Consider the following 25,398-nt stretch of genomic DNA (forward strand, 5'->3'; position numbering starts at 1 on the left):
AAATACGTATACCTAATAGATATGTAATATTAAAAAGAACCACATAATTGCTTAAAGAAGATCATATCATATTACTATAATTGCAAAATTGGCTTTGGGTCATAGGTATAAAAAATATACTGCATAACCATTCTGATACAAAACTTTCCCCAAACTAATTCTGTGATCGCCCTTCCTTTATTTGCGCAACGATAAGATTATCATCTCAACCACGGTGATGCACTGTTGGAATTTAACATCACTGCGATTCCCAGTGCATGACTTTACCACCTCAGATACGAGCAAATGAGCTTAAAATTGTCGTAAAAACCAAATTAACTTAAGTCGATACTTTCAGGAAATCTCTTCGTAGTAACTTATCGCTTCCACTAACTGATTGTACCACAACGTCTCGCGGCAAGCTGGCAAACACTGATATTAGTTTTCTGTGTAAGCAATTTTCGTAAGTGTCCTCTGTTATTCGTACGTAATGCGGCCCTAACTCTGTTACAGCGTTGATACCACGTGCCGTTTATTGAATCCTAATAAAAACGTGTTGGGGCGTGATAAATCGCGAGCCTCGGACCAATATTGTACATTGCTTTTTTAATAAAGGCTACAGATTTCCCATGACAATACTTTAGCTTGACGATTAGGGCCTAAGATGATAATATATAGTATATGTTAATAAGTTGAAATGGCATTGTAATGGCGACCTCACACCGGTAAACGCCGCGTTGGTAGACCCCCCACGAGGTGACGGATGTCATCCAGGGAGTTGCATTTAGCCGCTGGGCCAGGAGGCATAATATCCTGGTATTTCGAACTCCCTACTCCCTACAAAGACCTATGTCATGCAGTGGACGTCCATTGGTTAACATGAAGATGATGATGATGATGATCAACTGATATGTAATGTCCCTGGGCGTCTGTCCAACTAGAGGTCTACCAACATTGCTTGCATCCTATGGATCAACACCTTATACTCGTATATATAACCCAACATCCATCAGTCAAGCTACTTTACACGATGGCTACTTGATTTTTTTACATAATAATCTTCGTATTTTTGATTTGGTCAAACAGAGCTCTTTCAAAGTGAAAGTCAAAGTCAAATATTTCTTTATTCAAATAGGCACATAGATGGCACTTTTGATGCGTTGATTACATACAAAATGTGTACATACGTACATAGTGAGTAGTGATGGCTATAACTACAATCTTAAACTTAAAACTAAAGCTACGAGGGTTCCAAACGCGCCCTGGTCTAAGAAGAAGCCCGCAACAAACTTAGCCGGTCTTTTGTTATCACCATCTCACATTGGCATAAGAAAATATTTAAGAAGCAACCTGGTTAGAGCAATCGTTCACACCCAAGCTTTTTTATCGTTTACGTAATCCTTCATACTATAAAAGGACTTTTCTATAAGCTTTCGCTTAATACAAACTTGGAACTTCTTTAGTGACATCCCCAAGATATCAACCGGTAATTTATTGTAAAATTGTATACAATTTCCTTTAAATGAATTGCTTATTTTGTGCAGTCTAGTGTACCTACTGCACTGCAAGTTTATTTTTGCTTCTAACATTCAAATTATTGCAGTCACATTTTCTTTTAAATTTTGATACATTTTTGTGAACATACATTCCAAGCTTGATATTCCGAATGATTTCCTACAGAAAATTATTAGATGAAAATAAAACAGGTATACTTTTACATTTTTAGCGGAACAACAGGAAAATATGTGGTATTTTACAAAAAAACTACAGTGTTCAATTTTACCTTCCTGGTAACACAGGAAGGTAAAGTTCACAGGAAAAAATTATGCGTAAAAGGGTACCGCTAAAAAAAAACGCTCTTGGATTTGCGTTGAAAAGGGTGGTTTAGAATGAGAGGAAATTTATTTTATGAACTAATTTCGCAGTGACATTCCTTATATGCGAGACGCCTGAGGCTGGAGGCATTTTTTGGACACAAACGTTTCTGTGTTTAATGAAAACTCTGTACCGCAATATGCCGCGAGGGACCACTTTTTTTGATTGCAAACATTCCCTTTTTCACATTATAAATATATTTATTTCAAGCCTTTTGTATGTAAATTACGTAAGCTAAGATGAGTTACGTTTTTTTGTAACTTACGATAAGAAGACATAGTCTTCAAAACGTGTACAATAAAAGAGATCTGTCTGTAGATACAAAAAGAAAAATTATCTTTACTACTTTTGTTCAAAATACCAGAATGCTTACCTGACTGCTGCTAGTTATATAAAAAATAATAAAAAGCAGTCATAACCTAGAGAGAATGCAAAAATGAATTTTATAAAAAATAGCTTATTTTTATATATCAAACATTTTTAGCGAGCTTCGATAAAATTCGTTGTAAGTGGTCATAATGATGTTTTTAACGATAATCATTCTTTAGTAGGGCAAATCCTTATTTCCACGCTTTAGCGAATCCACTAATCCTCTTGATTTTTGGCATAGAGTTACTTATTTGAAAAGACGGAGAGTAACTAACATGGACTACTTTTGGTCTTGCTAAAACATTCAATTCGCAAAGATGGTTTACAGGAACATTCGTATTTTTATGCCAAATATCGTCTTTTCTTAATGTCCTAATGTCTGCTTTCCACAATATTCATATCGGGCGCGTTAGCTTTCAATACCATAGAGAACTATTTTAACCAAAACACGATCCATAAATCGTCTAACATACGAGCAAAATGTTCTAAAAGCCTGAAGGATAATCTTGTTTCGCTACACAGCAACCCTCCAGACCCCAAGAGATTTTGGTAACATTAAAATATTGCAGAGTATCGCGAAGGAAGCTTAATAGCAAGGCAAGGTGAGCGCAGGAATTTGCAATAAGCCCCCACCTTTGTCTCGGAAAGCGTTCTACCGCCCCTTTATTTCCCAAGTTCCTTGCATTTCATTCACTATGTACTACGTACATACCGTTACCGGTGCGTCCAAACACATTTTTCATTTTTACTTTGAGTAATACAAGACGACAGTAAACTACGACATTTTCCCGAGACCATTTTAGAAATACCTATTATATTTCTATTAATAGTAAGTAGGTACCTATACTTACTAGTTTTTATATTTATTCACTAACTTTCAATCATAAGACTCTTCCTGGAGTCTTATTTGTTGTCTTGAATAGATCGCTATGTAGCTACTTTTATAATGCCGTAAAATTGTATACACTATGCTGTATTTTACTTTTGTTTGAGGTGCAATATAAGTGTATGCATGAATTTATTAGCTCTTTGTGTCATCTAATCAATATAAAAAACAAGAGTTTTGCCAGTAATTCTATTAATATTATCAATGCGAAAGTTTCTATGGATAGAGCCAATGAACCAATTTTACTCAATTTTTGAATGGAGATAGATTATAACCGAGCTATAGATAGACAAAGACTGCTTTTTACCCCGAGAAAATGCACTATTCATGTAAAATCAAACCAAAACCAAAACCGCGTGTGAAGGTGCGGGAACAGCTGGTTTTAATATAATTTGAAAAAGTCCTATAACTTGGAAATATGAACGATTTGAAATACCATTATCATTCATACTATTGAGTATTGAGAACGTGCTAGTGGCCTGTTTAATTCTTAGATTGAAAATTTATTAAAAAAAAGTGTAATGTAGGTTCGAATGAACGGAAAGAATTCCCTTTAGCAAAACTTAGTAAGAAACAGTTTCGCCATTAGTGGCAAGCCAAGCGTGTGCGTTACGAGGAAAAAGTTTGCGACTAATGCTCAAGTTTCTAAGGACTTTCAAATACAATTTTCGTACATGAAGTCGAATGCGTCAATAGTATGGATTACCGTTACGTAAAAACTAATATATTATATACTGCTGCAAGAGTTATAAAAAATTATTAAACATTACCAGTTACCCACCATGCCACGCTTTAAGCACGCCGGCCATGCTAGTTTAGCTACTGGCTACTACTACTTAAGCAAACGTATTTCAGACATAGACAGCCAACCTACCTTTAGCACTCTACTCGTGAAAGTCTCTAATAATACTCGGTCTGGTGAATCTCGCCATTGTAATCGATTCAAGTACCCGTCTACATTCCAAAACAAACGAAACGGCTGTCTGATTAAATTAAGCACATGATGACCAACAAAACTTTCAAATCACCCCGAAATCGTAAGGGATTTTAAAAAAGGAATTTACTACCTATGCCTAGGCGTCACAGTTAGACCAATCTTGCTGATGTTTTGTATACTTAAAGATAGCTTGTATCCAGTAGACAGAAAACGTATTGGGATTTTTATCCCCGGAAGTACTAACTTTGTACGCTGATAAAAACCCATATGAATTTGTGGGTTATCATCATAAAGCGCAAGCTTATCTTCATCCATCCATTACTGACCCACTACACTGCATGGGTCTCCTCTCAGAACGAAAAAACTTTTAAGCTGTATTCTACCAAGCTGGCCAAGTATGACTTGGTAGACTTCACACTAACACAACTCACACAAATCTCAGGCAAGCAGGTAAGCTCACGGTGTTTTCCTTCACCGTTACAGCAATGCTTATTAGCAAGTTAAAATATTCGGACAAAGTGTAAATGAAAACCAAAATAATACTTTCCAAGGATTTAGAGGTACATAATTTACTGTTTAATAATAATTCATTTTAATAGTTTTTACTGAAATAAATCCGAAACAGCCCTAACATCACATGCAAAATTAAAATCAAGTGACACCTATCTCTTTATTAGGTACGCGTCGCGTAGCGTAGGTACTATGCACGTGTCGGTCTTTCATCTTCAATAGGATTGTCATATGTAAACACTTAGACTTTTTATGGAAAAATAAATATGCTCCTTTATATTTAAGTATTATTTTTACAGGCTGATTCCTTGTGAAATATACTTATGCATCCTTAAACAGTATTTTGTAATTCCGTTACACGTTGTAAACTAAGTCCGACTCCATATTATTATATCGGGAAAAAAACTTCGAGGACTTAACGTAATCCCTAGTTACACTCTAATTTCGCGGACGTGGTCTTAAGAGTTCGTTTGCGACTTATGTAACCTTATCAGCAAGTTGAAAAGGAGTATCCCAAACGACAAACCTAACTTACGAGTATGTGTAAGTTACAAGTAAGTATTTATTGACTAATGCTAGCTAGAAACGTACGTGAAAGAAGATAACTCTGCAAAATAGCGCGTAATTTTCGTGTACGTGCACAAAAAAGTTGATGCTACTTTTATAAAGAACCTTACTTCAACAAACTTAAATTTTAAAATCGCGCATGAAACCGTACTTTGTTAATTCCCAAAACCGATAACCGAATGCCTATCAAACTAATACTACTCTTTGTATAAGGTAGGGGTACCTTATACAAAAAATAGTAGTAAACATCGAAATGATTCTGGATTAATTCCCTTTGATAAGTATTCTAGACCTTCGATAGATGTAAAAGCGGGCATATGACGTGACTGAGTAGTAGTAGTCTGTATTTAAATATGTATGTATCTGTCTGTACTTACCTAGTGAACTAAGCTATCATTCTAAACTAAGATTGACACAGAAATAGCTTATTACACAAGAATCATAAGGTTCTCCTATTCAAAATACTCAAACCCCAGCAAGTAACCAAAAAAAAAATAGCGCGTAGATTTATATTCATCATCAATAAAATCATTGGATTCATGAATCCAGATCTACATCTCAGATATCCTCTTCCCTCAACAACCGTATATGTAACACTGCTAAGCCCAGACCTCTTCTTTATTAAAAGAGAAAGCATAATCTTAAGAGCAAAGTCTCAACTCTGATTCCATTCGGATTGGCGGGCTTAAGTTAAACTCGAACGATCAGGATTTTTATAATAAGCAAAATCTATCTATCAAGTTTATTGTATTTTCATAACAAAAATTCATGAGTAGTTTTGATATAATACTTTTTTAATGCTAAGCCAATTTAATACCGAGTTTATCGAGTCGTTGTAAAGTAATAACGAATGGCTCTTACCTGGATGTAATTGCTTTCCTAATCCGATCCAATTATTATCCTGAGCCCAGAAAAGATTTACCCGGAAATGGGCTAGGTTTCCATTTTCAACGGAAAACGATATTGTAAGTTCGAACTAATTAGATGTTATTACTGAGTTTCGAGTACCTAGCTATTATTCCTTTCTACTAAAATATACACATATTCTTAAAAAACAGAATCGCTTGTGTACCTATTGATAGTAAGATTTTTTGAAAACTGTTTCGTATAACTTCGTGTATCCATACTAGATATTTGTGGTTAAAGACGTTTATTTTTGTCAAAAGAAAATACAATTTCTCAATGAGAATATTTACAACTTATTTTATGTAAGTAATATTAAAACTATAAACAATGGCACATACAAAACAATCAGACATTATATTAAAAAGTTGAGGGTAAAATGATGTAAAGAAGGAGGGATGGACTTAATCTCATATATTTATTTTGCCAAAATAAAAGCTCAGCCGTGTTGTTAGACCTAAAGCTAACAAAATAATACTACTACCTATGTACCTACGAGTATGTGACGGCTGTTTAAGAGGTCCGAATGTACCTTATTACGAGGTACTTCATCCATCACAGAGCTGCCCTGTTGACATGAATGTCAATACTTAACCCTACTTGCTATTCGTATTACATGTGAGTATTATTTTTCATTTATTTCAATAGTTAAAAGGTAAAGGTTGATAAGAAAGACAGACATATTTAAATAGCCAGTTTAGGAAGTAACCACTAGACAGAGCAGTGTTCGGATCATCCGTAGAAGAAGTATTACTAACGTTGATCAGCGAATTACTGGAGGTACAATGTCAGTGTCACACCGTTCCGAGAGTTTTAGTGAGATGAACGAACAGAAATTCATTAATATATATGTAGAGGTTTGTTTAAGAAATTTTCATCATTGTTAAAGGATAGCACTGTTTTAATATCAAATAAAATTGAATTAGTCCATTTATAAAGAATTCGGAGTTAATTAAGAACGTTATAAAAAAAAATAATGAAAAATATAGTTACATTTACAGGCCAAAGGCGGAATCATATAAACCAACCCTTATAGAAGATTTATGAGCGAACTCTACCCCCACGTTCACACGTCAAATGTGATGACTCTTGTCAATCTTTAAATTATGTCGATAATAATACGTAAGTACGTTCTTTAATATTTTTCTAAACTAGCTCTGTTGCCCGCAGTGATTACGGTTTTTTATTAATTGCGTGGAAACCGTTCGTTGTCTGGAATAAAAAGTAATCTATGTTAATCTCCGTTCTTTCAACTAATTCTCTGCCAGAAATCATCTGGCTATTCATGGTTGCCTAGTTCGGGCATGAAGTAAGGACAAACAAACGAAAAAGCAAACATATTTTCGCATTTATAATTGTATGGATATAACCTATTGGTCCAAGTGCTGCTGAGTAGATTATAAACATAATTGTTGAATCATCAAAATCAAACCTTCACCAGTCACAGTTTACAGGCCGCGGGGTCTCCTACACGCTGTTAGTGTAAGTCCACCAAGCTGGCCCAGTGTGAATTGGTGTCCTTTAAACACCTTTGAGAACATTATGGAAAACTCTCAGGTATTTTTATTTATTTATTTTTTAACTCAATTAGTACGGTTGACACCAATTACACTAATGAAATACATAGCAGATTGAAACGAGAACAAAAAAAAAGAAAATACATAAATAAAAGCAGAAACGAGAATATAATTATAACAATTCAATTAACTTTACAATAGTTTTACCATCTTCTCAAAAGATCAAAAAAATAGTTAAGCCGAAAACATGGTGCTATAACATTTCTCACAGTACTGTAGGCAATGGTGACAAACGGTGTTCCAAGGATCCGCAAATATGTCTCAGTGAGTATACAGGTTTCCTCACGATGCTTTCGTTTAAAATAGTTTCTTCGCCGTTGTAGCAAGTGTTATTTAAATTGCTTAAAACGCACATAACTTAGAAGAGGCGCATGCTGTGATTCGTGAACTCGTGAACTCGCCCACCGTAATTGGACACAGAGTATACCCACTGGGCTATATACCGTTTCGACTTTGGGTATCGAGTAACCTTCACTAATTCCAACATCAATTTACAAATTAAACATCAAGTTGAATCCTTCAAATTCTTTAAAAATAAAACCACGAGCATTTTCCAAAGACGTTGCATTAAAGCTTCTTTATAGAAATTTCCTCAAAACTGCAGGCGAGCGCCTCATTTGCCACCATTGAGATTTTACTGTATTTTACTGTACTAACTGTTTATATAAACCGAGATAAGACCATGCTACATTCGCTTTGAGAAATAAATACCTACCCACATGCTTACAATTTTTACTCTTATCTTATAGTTTTTACTTATAATTAAAGACATCGTAATTACCAACCCATTTCCGGACCACTAAAGTGCACGGGTTTTCAGAATAGGAAAGGTTTAGGCCGTAGCCACGCTGGCAAACTGCCGATTTATCGTCTGCTGTATTTTATTAAAATAAAAATATCAAAATGATAAATAAATACCTACTAACTCTCAATGGACTTAAAATAAGTAATATTCAAACTGCTTTCAGGTATAGAAACAATATACAAAGCTGTACACAAATACAGATTCCGATAATACACTAGATTTGGCTGCGCCCTTAGAACGACTTTGTTCACCTCACAAACGTCGATGATTTTCGAGTAGCGAAACTGAAAATCCGAGTTGAATTGCTCCTAGTTTTAAAGTGGTCTATTATTCCTTTTAACCGGTAGGTTAGTGGGTACCGGCCTCGAGGTGCAACCGGGCTATTTCTCACTTGAAATGCTTCCTTTTCCATTCCAGTCAATAATAAAACTATGTAAAGCAAATTGAATATGTAACTAAAACAGGTTTGAATAGTTTCTTCATAATTGTTCAAACGAATTTCAGAAGCACCGACAACTTTCGACCTTAACAAATTACACAGCCTATAAAAAATATCAGTAAACCTAGATTTAGAGACATAACAAGTACCTAACGTGTATTGATGTTTTCATACAAACAAATCCTAAACTAATTATGTACTGTTATTATTGACAACCTCAACTAATTACGCACCGTTATTATTACAATCCTCATAATGTGGCAGTATGACTTAATTATACTATTAATGTTATCTACCGGCCGGAGAAGGGTTTAGGCCGTAGTCCACCACGCTGGCCAAGCTTGGATTGGCTTGCCCAGTGCGGAACCTAAACAATATTAATCCTTTAACGCTCAACCCATTTGACTTAAAAAAACACAGTACATAAATAGTTGGTATTTTTTAAAGAAAAGCTTGTTCAGCTAAATCACAAAGAATGGTTTGGTAACAGAAGTGATTCATTATCATGAACACTGCAATACTCTATCAGCATATTAACCCAAATACCCTTGTATATTACTTTGGCGTCATAGTTTTGATAGTCGAAAACTACCAATGCTTGCGAGGTGTTTCATTTTGTACTAAGGTTTCTGTTGCTTTAATCCTCAGATAGTAGGTACAAGGCAAGGGTGGCTGTTTATTTAATAACGTTGTACCGTCGTGATAAGAGACGCTATTGTATAACTCCTGTAAGACGATGTTATAATATAGCCTTTAGAATGAGTTTATATTAAAAATATTGCCCATAATATGATTTTATCATATATTATCTATCTAAGTCTTCTATATATGTAAAATGAATTGCGGTTAATGTCTTTCAAAAATTCCAAAACAATGTGATAGTCAATAATATGTTTTAGCCCCAACACAGGGTGGTTTTAAGGAAGAGAAATAATGATAAACCCAAAGCAACAACGGAAAACGTTTTACTTTATCATATAATATAACGAATATTGATATAGAAGATTGAGAATAATTTAAGTCTTTCTCGTTTTATACCTGTCTTCAGCACTTATAAAACGAGAACTCGTAGTTTTGGGCTAGTATTAGTTCTAAAAAGTATGCCAATAGTATTATTTTCATTTTATTTTATTTTATTTGCCCGCTCTAGTATTTGCCATGCTCGTGGATGTCACCCCAATTCACGAAAAGCGGACTGCTTGGCAAACACTGATATTAGTTTTCTGGAAAACTACTCTTCTTGAGTGTTTCCGGCTATATTTCATTTGTTTATTATTTCTATTGCAAATTTATTGTGCTACCCACTTAATAAATTAAATTTCCTAAGATATCACATACCCTTAATTAGTTAAGACGTAAATCCTTTAATATAGGTATATATACCTACTTAAACATTAAGGTCTGGTCTATGTCTTTAAATAAGATGACATGTTTAATATTTACTACTAGGTATTTAATTGTAAAATAAAATGATATTTTTAATAATGTTAAGTGGATTGCAGAAGATTTTTATGGTTACGTTTATTAACACGAGTTGAAGGTGAGGGTAGATATTTAGTCAAAAATAAAAAAGGTTTCAAAACCGCGTTGAGTTTAGTATTCCTACGAGATTTTACTTCGCCCCACTCTTCTTTTCTCCGCGTCACTCTACCATGCCTTGCTCCTTTCTAAACCGCTTCAGAATCTAAATGAACCCGTTACCGGCCAACTACAGGGCACGGGTCTCTTCCCGCAATGAGAAGGGTTCAGGGTTCCACGCTGACCCAGTGTGGATTGATTTCTGCCTTCAGCATTAACTCAAGCTAACTTCAATATTCTTTATAGTAATTGACGGATCAAGTAGATCCACATATAGGTAAGTAAGAAATCATTGCCTATAAAAATAGCAAGGACGTAGATTTTAAGCCCAATGTGCCCAATGTGTAATTGAATGGAAGTTTGAAATTCAAGAAACTCAATAACGCGTTTGATATACTTAGTATAATGTCTAAATCGTGAAATCATAACACAAATTTTACATTGAATTGAACATGAATAAACCAGCACGGAAAGTATCATAAAATTTAAATCATTTCATTGGAAACCTGCTACGACAAAGGTACTTTTTAGTGCGAATGTACAAAAAATCACGTACAAGCGTGGAAATACCTCCCCTAAAATTTAAACGTTGCTCAGCGTAGTGGAAAATGGCCATCTTGAAAATTAATGGATATTTTATTGCGTTCGCAGTTAAATTGCTCGTAAAGCGATCAAAATTTCCCTTTACACATATTCAAATATTTTTGTAAACGTGTTAATTCCAACTCATATTATATCGATGTTCGTAATGTTGCCTAATTTAAGAAATACTTTTATCTTAAGACAAGAAAGGGCAAAAACAGATATTTTCATCCAGCTTCAGCCATAGTTACCACCCTATAAGGGCTAACCTGTAGTAAAAAAAAAAAAACAAATATATACATTCTACTTATTAGCATAAATAAGTGTCAATTAGTAATGTCATTGACTACTAAATACTAATAAAAGCCTTACAAATAAACGAGATATAACGAGAGAATACTAAAGTAGTGCTTTTTCACACTTTAAATGTCAGGAACAATGTCACAATTCTTTTCAATGTCATCTTAAGTACTTCCGCATAATAGAATAGAAAGTTTTCCGTGGCATTACGAGACTTAAATAGCTTAAAACGAAATTAAATAAAAACCAATTCAACTATTTGACGATAGACGGATTAAACATATATAATTAATGTCATTAAAATAAAGCATTTTATTTTCTTCGCGGAAGTTATCATTGCTTTTTTTGCTTTTTCGGAAGGACACTTGCCGATAACCTCCTAAGGGGTTGCTACGGCGTCACCGGGGGAGTGGGGCGAGCGCGAAAGCTCGCCATGAGAAGAGCCCCAGGGCTCGACGACATCGGGGGGAGTATGGGAGACGTCGACCCGAGGGTGCCTCCTGCGAGGACTCGGACCTCGGCTCGGTTCGACGTTAATCTGACTGTTGGTGGACTTTTGGACTAATCATTGTTTAGTCCGAACGCCCCCGTGACCGTGGTAAGGATCCACGTCCGGATGACGTCAGAAATCGGGGCCCTCGTCTTCGCCGGCGAAGACGCTGTGAATGTTGCGTGTGTGTGTGTGGTTGGGACACGTTGTCGGTAGTTATTTTGTCGTCAGGGTCGTCAAGGACATGCTTCGGACGTCGCCGCTTTGGTTCGACGTCGGGGACGGGGGTATAAGTGGACGCCTCGACCACTAGGGGGTTGGGGTGTCGGACTGCATTTTCAAAGTAGGTCTTTGATAATGTTTTCATGTACTGGGCTATGGTGGGAAGATCGAGGTCTCGGTGGAGATCTACGTTGCGCATGTACCACGGACTGTCCGTGGTCATACGCATAAATTTGTTCTGCAGGACTTGAAAGCTCCTGTAGGAGCTGTGAGGGCGATGGGCGAATACGACGCTGGCGTATGTCATAATGGGACGTATGCACGTTTTATACAAGGTTACCTTGTGACGGAGGGATAATTTGCTTTTGCGGCAAATCATCGGATAGAGACGACCCATCACATACGCAGCCTTGTTGCGGGCCTTGCGAATGTGTGCGGTGAAGCTCATTCTATGATCGAACGTTACTCCCAGGTATTTGGCCTTGTCTTGCCAGGGTATGGGACGCCCGTAGAGGGTGACCTCTGCGGGGTTTACCGTGAAGCGGCCTCTCGGTTTGCCCGTGAAGAGCACCGCTGCGCTCTTCTCGGGGTTAACCTCGATCCTCCAGAGGCGGAACCACTTGCCCAGCAGGTGGAGCGCCTTTTGGAGTCGACTTGCAATGTTGCTCTTTTTGGGATCGGTCGCAAAGAGAGCGGTATCGTCGTCGAATTGGGCCAGTTTGACCGTCGCCGGTAGGTCGCGGGGAATGTCGCTCGTGAAGAGCGCGTATAGAAGTGGGGAGAGCGCGGAGCCCTGAGGGACTCCCGCTCGTATGGGTCTAGGGGAAGAGAGCGTACCGTCTAGACGATAGCGAAATGTGCGATCGGTGAGATACGCTCGCAGCAAACGAACGAGACTAGCTGGCACGCCCAGATGGTGCAGCTTGTACAACAAGCCGGCGTGCCAGACCCTGTCGAAGGCCTTGGCAATGTCTAAGAACACGGCCCCAGTGGGGCTCATGTGTCTGTATCGATTGAATCCTGCCAGTATGTGCTCCGTGAGGCGGTGCGCTTGGTGGACGCAAGAGTGCTTGGCTCGAAAGCCGAATTGCTCGTCGTTAAGGAGGTTTTTCTCCTCTACGACTGCCTTCAGTCTGTGTAATATTACCCTCTCATACACCTTTGCTAAGGTGTTGAGGAGGCTTATAGGGCGATAACTGGAGGGAAGGTCGCGGGGTTTGCCCGACTTGTGGATACCTATGACTGTTGCTTCCTTCCACTGGTTGGGGAAGTAGCAGTTTGCCAAGAATACATTAAAAATTACCACAAGTAGGTTGATAATTTGTCCTGGGAGTAACTTTAGGGTTTTATTGGTAATGCCGTCGGGGCCTGGGGCTTTCTTAGAGTGGAAACCCTTGATAATAGTATGAACTTCATCGCAGGTCGTCGGGGCGAGAGGTTCACCATCGGGAGGGGTCGAGAGGATTGTTGCGAGTTCGCTTTCGACTCGCAAGACGTGGGGCCTATCAATGGATACGGTGCTCGGAGAGCATTGGGATTCGAGGCAGTCAGCCATGCATTCAGCCTTATCGATATCTTCAAAGGCGGGCGGAAGGTCGGGCCGTGCTAACGGGGGGAGGGCGGGAGCGCGGGTCATTTTGAGAGCCTTCGCCAGTTTGTAGAACGCACTACGCGATGGCGAGAGCTCCCCCAAGAACCTGTCCCATTGTCCGTGTCGGAGTGCGGTAATGATAGACACTACCTTCCTCTGGGCTCTCCAGAGTTCTAACCGATTCTGTCGTGTCGGATATTTGTCATGCTCCCTATGGGCCCTATTCTTGTTTGTGATTAGCTCGCGCGCGTCCTCCGTGAGTACCATGCGGTAAAATCCGCACGGCATCTCGCGGGAGCATTCGCTCGTAGCGTCACAAACGTGGTTGGTCAGGTGCAGTGAGGCTGCCTGGGCTTGCTCTAATGTCTCTACGACGTCAGGAATTTTAGAGAGGTGCACAGAGTCCTTCGCTTCGAGTAGCCCGGAGAGCTTCTTGAAGTCGATGACTTTACGGGTCGGGAGGATCGCGGGGCCTACGGGGCCTAGCTGTAGTTTGACAGGTCTGTGATCCGAATATAGCTCGGATAGCACTTCCACAGAGTTCACCTGAAGGGTGATATTCTTGAGGAGCGCTATGTCGAGTATGTCCGGTCGGTCGATCGAACTATCCGACATCGGGAAGCGAGTCGGCGAGTCTGGGGCAACTACGATAAAGTTGAGGTCGGGTCGTCTGACAAGTATGTTAAGTTGTCGTCCGTGCGCGTTAGTGGAGCGGGACCAGTCGGTGTGCTTAGCGTTGAAGTCGCCAGCCAAAATGACAGAGTCACCTAAGGAGAGGAGAGCGAGTAAGTCACTCTCTAAAAAGGTTTTGTTCGGTGAGAGATAAACGGATGCTAGTATGATCGACGGATGGCCGGTCATACCCACCTGACATACGGAGGCTTCCATGTTGGTAAGCTGTGGAGGATCGAGAGGAGTGCAGTGAAGAGCCCTTCTGTAATAGATCGCGGTACCACCCAACCGGTTGGTGGTCCGATCATTTCTAATTAAGTTATAATTTCCAACTTTGGGATCGCTTCTACTAGGTTTTAAGAAGGTCTCTTGCACTAGGAAGATATCGATTTGTTGTGCACATATAAATTCACGGATTTGATGCATTTGATCGATAATGCCGTTTGCATTAAAGAAGCTGACTGCCAGGGAGTGTGGTTTTACCCTACCTTTATATGTACTACCCATTAACGGATTGCTTTTTGGATAGTCCCGATGGTTGTTAGGAGGCTAGAGTGCTCACGCATAGCCTGGTTGAGGGAGACCTTTGCCTTTGCAAAGAATACTTTTACCTCGTTCATGTCAACCGCAGACACGAGGTACTGGATGAAGTCCAGGGGGTCCATATCCGGAGATAGGTGCATGGGCGAGGGCGCTGAGGCCGGGTGGGCCGCTGCCGGTGCGGTGGCCTGAGGGGCTACCGGCACCGGTGCGGGGGCGGGGGCGGAGGCGCTAGGCGCTCCGTTAAGGGGCTTGGCCCATGCGCTGGTAGCGGGTACCGGCGCTGGGACGAAGCGTTGGGCGGGCTGTGCTGCGGGTCTCCGAGCCGGCGGCGGACCCCTGCGCCGTGTAAACTGCGGCGCCTTAGGGCATCCGCGATAATTCGCGGGGTGCCCCTGGGTGTAGCAGAGTACACAGCTCGGTGGTTCGTCGACGGTCGGGTCCCGTCGGGAGCAATCGGCGGTGCCGTGATCGCCCAGGCACTTGACGCACCTAGGGCGGGCGAAACAATTCCTTGCGGAATGGCCGTACAGTTGGCATCGGTGGCACTGGCCGACCTTGCCTCTGTTATGGGGCTTCTCGATAGTGAGTCCTGAAAGGTGGCACACTTTTTCGAGATTGTAAATCTCTTTACCTTCGGGGGAAAGTTCTAATAAAACGAGAACCATCTCGTAGACATATTTCGTCCTGGTATTGTACATCCTATGTACCTCCAGGACAGGTAGATTTTGCGACAAAAGGTCGGCTTTTATTACCTCGGAGCTAATCTCCTTCGGTAATCCTTTAATGACGACGCGGAGAATGCGTTCGTCTCTTAGGGCGTAGGTATGAAAACCTATATTATGCTCTCTGAGCATTGAAGTTAGCCGACGGTGGTCGTCGGAGGATAGGCACTGTACTCTAATGCCTATAGCGGTGGATCGGGCACCGGTGAAGCCGATGCCGTTCGCTTCAAGAAGCGGGATGATTTTCATCCATGCGAGCTTGTCGCGGATGAAGAGAGGTGGGATTCTATCCCTGGGTTGGGGTTGCTCCTCCATAGGGGAGTCTTCGGGCTCGTCTTCGTCCGCAGGGGAAGCCTGGGACGCTGCGCGAGGCGCTGCGCGGGGCGCTTGGGACTGGGTCTTAGTTGGGCGGTCCGTTACCACTTTCTTTGGCGGGTTCGCCTTGGATTTGGAAGCCTTAAGCTTCCGCTTTTTAGCACCGACGACGGTGAAGCCGTCGTCGGTCTCGGATGATGCCGGGGAGGTAGATTCTTCGATCGCTATCGCAGGGATAGCGACCGGGTCTTCGGTAATCGGCTCTGCGGGAGCCGGGGATTGCGGGCTGTCCGTGAACACTCTAGGCCTAACAGTCCTAAAGCGGTTTAGGTAACCCGCGTTATTCTCCTGGAGGTCCTTTAAGAGGGCCTCCAGATTAAGGTCGGAGTCGGCGAGGGCCATGGCGGCCCCCGGGGTAGCGGTTGACCTCCCTGCCATGCAGGGAGGTGTGTGCCTAAAAAAAGGGTGTGGCCCTATGGGGCCTCGCCTTTAGGTGACGAGGGTGTTAAACTACGCTAATAATAACACGTGTACTTACAGGAATCCTAGACCCTAGAACTACACTGCACTACCACAACGCAGAAACGGACACTGATTTCCACTGACACTTTCACCTCGAGCAATCGGTTGCGAGACAGACATCCGTACGGGACGGATGCGCGAGTCGGAATGGAAGTTATCATTAACATAATATTTGCTTATAGTCAAACGTATTTCCTTACGACGCAGTCTTACAATGAGAACAGTATGAAATATCCGATAGAAAATCACCCCATTTCACCGCAGTCTACGGAGAGTAATGAAAAGAACAGTTCGCTTTTCATGACACATAGATTATTCTTAGTGGCCTCTTTTATCCACAATGGATGTGAATACTTATTTTAAATTTTATAGCTTCCTTGTTGATTTGACGTACTATATTGCAAAGTTAAGGTCGTCACTCATTATACGGGACCGATCTAGCACAGCCACTGCACGGCATCGTCTTGAATGAGGTGATCGTTAGTCACCAAAGGAAAGGGCCGGACGACAATATGCCTATTCTGTATCTCGGAGGAAAATAAATTTAATAGGGAACTATGACAGTATAACAGTTTTCTTCAAATAACATGAACTGTGGAATCAAAGTGAATGTTCAACAGTTGACACGCTGTAAACTTAGGGAGCTTTCGCTGGAAAAGAGAAATAAAAGTCTTAAAATGCAAACGCTTGATTTTTATAACACCTGATGGTAATTAATCCAGCCAAACATGGAGTGTGCTTGCCTAGAGAATGCCTGTTTCCTCTTGATTTGAAGGTACACACAATAAAGCTGAAGATCGTTAAATATTAAAAAAGAGGAGACAAACGACTTATTACTATACTATACTTATTCTGTGACTGAACCTAGTTTGTCACGTACCCAAATTAAGAGTTAAGTTTCCTGAATAAAGACTTTTGAGTTTTAATACTTTAGCGCTCAAACTTCTTTAGCTTCTTCTTTTGATATCCGAGCGATTTAATTGCTCACAAAGTTTCAGTAAGTTCGACTTAAAATAATACTTTATTATTTTGTTGTTGTTTTAAAACATTTCTGTAAAAGTAAATCATAAGTTTTGGACGATGTTGCTAAAATAATCTTGTTTAAAGAGATCTATCGGTCACAATTTTTTAATTTGGTATAATATATTTCAATAAGAAAGTATCGCCAACGTCACGTTGGTTTAGATTTAGAAAGGCTTAGTTACAAACAAAGGTGTTTTTTTTTACTTCATCAAATCCTCAGATCCCTCTCTGACATAAGCAAAAATATAAATGTTAACACATTGCGTGGAGGTCTGTTGTATGGAATACAACGGATACAACAAACATGATTATTAAACAGAATAAAATAAATAAAATTTAGGCCCCCTTAAATATCTAAATCATATCAAATCAAATACACTTTATTGTACACTTTGTTTACAAAGCAATAAAAAAACATAAAGAAATTAAAGGTACAAAAGGCGGCATTATCGCGAATTCTTGAGAGAATCCAATAACTATTTTTTTCATACCGCACAGGATTTTTGACCAGAGTATGCATAAAGAAGGAAGATGGCATAAAATGGAAAAACCCTCCGCATTAATGAGTTTTACAAGTATTAGTAGGGTAGGCAGAACGTTTGTGCATGTAAGAAGTGCACGAAATAGATTAAGTAGACTAAGAGCTATGGATGTAAACCAAAAATGTTTTAGTTGGTTTCCAGGTCTTTTAGGTTGACGTAACGTCTTTGGCTTAAACATAAGCTGTTGCGTCTCACCATTCTACCCTAATTTTAGAGGCAGACAAAGAAAAAAACGGAAGTCACATTAATTAGGATGTCAGTTAAGCAAATAATAATCCCGCACTCATTTCGTATGCGGGACTCGGGCTGGCCCAAAAATTTATCTTGCGTTTTTAGACAACACAATTACAGGAATATTTACTCAATGCGAGCCCTAAAAATCGGGCATGAATTGACTTGAAAATGTTTATTTTTACTTTTGGTGATGCATAAAATATTTTAGAGCTTATTAAGGCACAAACGCACCTAATGTTCGGCTACCCGCACTGCGGTAAACCGTCTGATTGACCGCACAGTGCGGCTAAACAACTTGAAGGTGTACACAGTAGCTTGCACTTCATACATGCACAAAGGCCTACCCTGAAATTGATATATAGCTCGTATAGGAGGATTTTTACCATTTTATACAACTTTCCTGCTGTATGCACACCTTTGTAAGAAACCCAGTGCCCGCCACTTTTTTTTTCCTTGCAGGAGGGGAAATCCTCATGGACACCCAGCGGCCCTAGGTAGTGCCGGACTTTTACCGGCTAAAATCCCCGCTGTCACCTCGTTGACCGTGTACCCGCCTTTCGGGTAAAACACGACAACGATGTTGTAGAGTTACATGTATCCTTTTATTACATTGTCTTTTTTCCCAGTTTCTGTGTGTATGCAAAACGGAAGATGGCCATGGGAACTCTGTAGATAAAAAACGGCGCAGCCCCATCGAGTTTGGGCTTATTTGATTGTTAATGCTTGGGTTGGTAACTATTCTATAGAATAAATAATCCATAATAGATAAAGACCACCAAGCCGCATTGGGCCAGCGTGGCGGACTAAGGCCTAACCATGTGCTGGACTGGCCTGTAGTGGACAGGTAATAGGTTAATATGATGACTTTTAAGTTAACTTTTTGTCAGAAACTATTTTATTTAAAGCTTGTTTTAGAATACATAAGAAAATTATGATATTTCAAATCTCTTATCGTTTGAGTTCTTAGGCGTATTATTCTGGGAATAGCTTCCACATATTTTATTATTCGTCTCTTTAACAATGGTGTCTGTACTGGTGTCAAAATAAATCCCTAAATCTACTTAATTCATACAATAGCATCGCATATCGAGGTGCTACAGTAGTATTATATAAACGGAACCTCTGTACTACGTAAAATCTGAGGATAACAGATATTGCTTTTCGGTAAATTATTGAAATCTGTGTTTGTATACCGCTTGAAATACCTGAGAGAGGGAGCAGTTTGAACAGTGCTTTCGTCAACAGAATTGGAGTCGGTTGATATTTATTGCTTGATGACTTAGTGCTGCTAAAATACTAAAGTCGGTTATACATATTTGCGATGACTTAAATCAAACATGGTTCGGATAAACAGCGTTAAATTTACTTTTATTTGAGATAGTGATACCACCGAAAATACCCGAACTGTTTATTTTCTTTCTTTATTCCATTACAAGCTAGCTCTTGTCTATTATCTTACCTGATAGTTAGTGATGGTGCAATCAAAGATGGCAGTTAAATAAAAACAATACCATACGTGAAACCGTACCAGCCAAATCGCTTGCTGCTACGTCAATCTCAGTAAGATTGTAACTAGCGGCGGCCAAATCCATAAACCAACTTTTTTAGTGTAATAATACACGAAAAATGTAACAATTTTTAAACAAAATAGCTTTTTTTTTTAAAAAATATACTACGGCAATACACAAATCGGAATCTAGCCCAAAAGTAAGCGTTAGCTTGTGTTATGGGTACCAAGAGGATTGATGAATGATACATAAATACTTATAATATTCATACTTGGAAGTTTCTTTGTTATGTTATCCAATGATGTACGCGCTGGTGAATGACTGGAACAAAATCGACATACCTATAGTCATTCAGCCATTAGTGTATGCAGTGTATTATATCCAAAAACAGAAAACGGGTGAAATTTGTTGTGAAGAATGTCCAAAAACAGAAAAAGGTGAGAGCTAGCAACATTCCGCGCGTGTAAAGTGAGACGTGTGTTTCACGTCTCACTTTACATGCCGCAATCCGCAATTCCATTAACGCAACTAATCTTATATCTTTAAACGAGCAATCCTTGAATATATATAATTGGAATATCGGAATCGACTCCAACGATTTTCATGAAATTTAGTATACAGGGGTTTCGGGGGCGATAAAACGATCTAGCTAGGATTCATTTTTAGAAAATGTCATTTTATTTGTGTTTTCCGGTAGTAACGGATTTGGTGCAGACGAAGTTGCACGGGTCAGCTAGTAAATATTTATACCTAAAACAATAGACATTTTTAAAATGGATTCAGAACGTTTCAATATTGTTTTATTCAAATGGAAAGTGCTTTGGACTATAGGGGCGATATCTCAATGGTGGCAAATGAGGCGCTTGCCTGCAGTTTCAAGGAAATTTCTTTAAAGAAGGTTTAATTCAACGTCTTTGGAAAATGCACGCGGATTTACTTTTAATGAGTTTCGAGGGTTCAACTTGAGGTTTACTTTGTAAATGAATGGCGAAGTTAGTCTTCCCCTGCCCTGCCTCGGAGTCAACACATTTTATAGCAACGCCCTTTTATTTCTAAGAAAGAAATTGTTACCGACTCTAAATTAAGAATTTACGTAGTGAATCTACATTTACATAGCTTTTAGTTTAACAAATATATTAACCTATTTAAGTTATATGGGAGCTGATAATTCTCAATAATATAAAATCTGTCAATAAGTTCAAAGTTTATATAAAAAGTAAGCTTATAGAGAAATCCTATTATAGTATTAAGTATTACATGTATGATAAAAAAGCTTGGGTATGAATTGCTCTAATTTCATAGCTAAACATTAACTCGACTGTGAGATGATAACAAGAAATACCTGGCTAAGTTTTTCGTTGACTCTTCTTCGACCAGGGCGCGTAAGAACCCTCCTAGCCTTAGTTCCAAGTTAATGAATGCACTTATGACCATTACTAACATTAGTGTTAACATGTTAAATGAATGAACGCCTCATAAGTGCCTGTGATAAGGTCCACGTGAATAAAACATTTTTTGAATTTGAATTTGTATAATTATAATAATATAATGAATTATAATACAGTAGGTACGACAATTAAAACGATAGTAGGTCCCTACTTAATAATAAAAAACGTGTGTTTAATATCTTGGATTTTGAACGTTATAACGATGTAATTTTATTTAAATGATTTATTCAGTAGGCTGGATAGTGTTGTTGGTCTGGTCAGAAGACCAATGGGGTCGAATTCTGAGTATATTATTTCTGTCTAGAATTTTTTAATCACGTACTAAAAAATCTAGTTAGAAATAATCTTTCCCTAATCCCTTACCTTCAAAAGCTTTTAAGGCAGTCGGTTTCTATTAATAAATAATTTATTTATTTATTATTTACTAAGAAGACTTTATTGCATAAACTTTGAACCAAACACACAAGAAGAAGAAAAAATGTATATATAAATGCAGTTGTGTGCAAAGGCGGTCTTATCGCAAAAGCAATCCCTGGCAGTAAGAGACCTTTGGTAAAAGACACTGTAACAATTATTTATTAATAGAGACTTACACATTGCTTCAATGTAGACTGTAACAGTTACAGCCTACCATTGGCGCAGTGTGGGAATTAATCCGCCAATTCCCTCTCTCTTATGAGAGATATATCCCACAGTGGGACAGAAATGTTCTGAGGTCGATAATGATGAACAAATATCATAGAGAAGAAGATAAAGAAGTATTTTAGAACGTCAATTATTAATAAGCACTGTGAAAGAGAGGTCGTCATAATTAGATATATCATGCCTACCTAATTCCAGAAAACTATTTCTTTCAAAAAAACTTCGTAAGCCACAGTTTCTCCATCAGTAGCAAGCATCATGTGCGTTTCAAGGAAAAAGCTAACCGGTAATGCCCAAGTTCCTGAAATGCTTCACGTATAATTTCCTCGAGTCACTGCATACTGTAATACTACGTAAGATCGTTTTAGATGACATTTATAAGGCAAACCTTTAGAAAAAAACTATAAAAATACGTACAGACTACATAGTGTTCCAAAAAAAAAAAACAGTTGCCGCAATCACTCAGACATTCATCATCATCACATCAACCTATTACCGGCCCACTACAGAGCACGAGTCTCCTAACACAATGAGAAGGGGTAAGGCCGTAGTCCACCACCCTGGCCTAGTGCGGATTGGTGGACTACACACACCTTTCAAAAAAAATTCAAAATTCATTTATTTCAAGTAGGCCTAATATAAGCACTTTTGAAACGTCAAGTCTGTCTGTGTGTAGTGACTCTACCACCGGTTCGGAAGGCAGATTCTACCGAGAAGAAGCCGGAAAGAAACTCAGCAGTTGCTCTTTTCCAACATTAACAATTTACATTTTACATTTCAAAATTCATTTTTCTATCTTGTGAGAGATGAAAGCGGAGCCGGATGCTTCCAAGCAACCTTGTCATTAAGAAATTCATCAATTGTATAATAACCTCGCTGTAATAAATGTGTTTTAACACATTCTTTAAACTTATGCATTGGTAGGTCCAAAATTACCTTAGGAATCATATTATAAAAGCGTATACTGAGTCCCACAAATGAGTTCATTATGTAGAACTCTCAGGCATGCAGGTTTCGTCACGATTTTTTCTTTCACCATTGAAGCAAGTGATATTTTATTTAGGTACTTAAAACACACGTAACTTAAAAAAGTTAGAGGTGCGTGCTGGGATTCGAACTCGGCCCCCGAAATATGCTGCTGCCCGTTCTCTATTATATGCCCTATGTTGCCTCGTGCGACACAAGGCTCACACACACATAATATATATAAAATTCCTACCTACACACACACACACACACACACCACAGACACTCAAGTTTTTTAAAATAGGTTTGCCAAAGATTTGGTACCGGCATAGAAACGAATGTAAGGAGAAACAGCAATATATGAAACAAAAAAGCAGGTATCTATGTTAAGGATAAATTGATTTGATACGGATTTTATCGAAATCGTTGAGTAAATCGGAATTGCTCTTGCCGGATGTAATTGCTTTCCTTCAACCGATCCAATTATTTTTCCCAGACCTGAAAAGATTTACCCAATACGAGGGCTAAGTTTCCATTTTCATTGAAAAGCGATATTGTAAGTTCGACCAAAGGATCGTTATGGGATTGAGTATCGGGAGCGCCGGTTTGTAATAGCGATACACGTCGTACCGGTACCAATAATGTGAAAGGCTTAATTGCTCAACTGTAAAGAGCAGATTGAAATCCGAAAGTAAAGGTCCAACCTCAACTGATAAACTTAGCTCTTATCTGCTAGGTATTCGAACCTACAGACCGTACCATACCTAATAATTCGTATCAAAGTCCATCCACTTGCAAAGGTTATTGAAATGGGGATATTTTTTTTAAAGATGGAATTTAATTAACAACTTATTCAAATTCAAAATATGTATTGACACTAACTAGTTGGTTTTTATATCATTGATGGTTTTTATCCTACTACCCTACTAAAATTATAAATCCGAAAGTTTGTACGGATGGATGGATGTTTGTTACTCTTTCACGCAAAAACTACTGAACCAATTTAACAGAATTTTGGAATGGAGATAGAATATACCCTGGATTAACACACAGACTGCTTATTCCTAGAAATTGTACGGTTCCCGCAGGATTAAAAAAAACAGGAATTCTTCTTACTCTGGACTGGTACAGACAAGGAGTACCTATTTCGCTCTAAATAGTACATAAGCCCCTTGCAAAATCATTGATTTACATTTTTATATTGTAAAGCATACCATTCAAGCTAGTATGAATGAATTATATCGACACAAATAAAGGTTAAACGGTCTGAACTAAAAGTCCTTAAGAGCGGCGGTAAAATCCACCGCTGTTATATTATTCTAGTATTGGGTTGAATCCAAAGTCTTGCTTGAACGTCTAAGGGATTGTAAGTAATTTTAATATCTGACACGATCGCCTCCTTGATATGTAAAAGTCTAACATCCACGAGCTTTCCTATTTTTCTAAACATGTTTGTAGTTCCAGACGTTAAACTCTTTGTTGAGAGGTTTGGCAGTTTGTAGACAACGTGCTCCAAGTATCCAAAATTTAACAACGATGACACAACGATGGTTTAGAGGTAGACATATTCTGAAAGAACGTCATGGCATCTAAGTTCATGCAAATTGTACGTATGCAAAATGCAAGAATTCTTTATCCCGCCCTTAATTGATTCTGATCGGTGATTTTGGTACATCAGAATAAAATATACCGATGCTTGCTAAAACCCTATATCAGTTGCGCTCCAAAACCTTATAATGTTCTAAAAATGCCTTATATAAAACATACTAGTACTAAGTACATCCATGAGCACAAAAGAGTTCGTAATTCTGTTACCTTGAGAAATCGATTACACCGTAGTAAAGTAAAGTACATAGTTTTCAGCCCATCTATGTCAGAAAAGTACTTAGGTATACAAAAGAAAAGCACTACGCCGTTTCAAGAAGCAAAAGAAGATTACCATGTCAAAAGAATTTACGGCCGCCCTGTTTACACGTTTTTGCCCGCCCATAAACGCCGAAAAACCTGCCAGAACTTTATTATCGCAAAATCCACACAACACTCAAGGACTAGCGTTGAAAGTGCTTGTCAGGGCGACACTAAAATGCTTCATGCTTTCGGTCTTTCGTCCTAATGTTCGTCAATATGTCTCTAGCCAAGAAATTACAACTTGAAGGGTATATTCTTACATACCTGTAGGCTTTAGGTACGTAGATAGATATAGGTCCATAACTTCACGTTCAGTAGTTTGTGCAGCTTTAATTTCCTATTTTATTTTATTTCATAGCGATACTTGAAAGGACCGAGAGTAACACAGACTACCTTTTATTCCAGAAAAACAAACAGTTTCCACGGGATTTCTAAACCGGTATTTTTACCGGTAATAAACGCGGACTAAGAAACGCGGGAAGCAGATTTTGCTCCAGATGTTATTTCGAACGAGAATCCATTCATTCAATAAAAAAATAAATATAAATACTATACTTTGACAATACATACATTGCCACCTAGCCCCAAAGTGTATTGTAGCTTGTAGCTTGTGTTATGTACATTATGGTACTAAGATGCCCGATGAATATATTTGTGAATTGTATACACAAAACCTTATAATATACAGATAGACACCCAGACACTGAAAAGCATTCATGATCATCGCAAAAACATTTTCCAGT

Source organism: Pararge aegeria, chromosome 18, assembly GCF_905163445.1.
Source record: "Pararge aegeria chromosome 18, ilParAegt1.1, whole genome shotgun sequence".
In the NCBI taxonomy this organism is placed as follows: Eukaryota; Metazoa; Arthropoda; class Insecta; order Lepidoptera; family Nymphalidae; genus Pararge; species Pararge aegeria.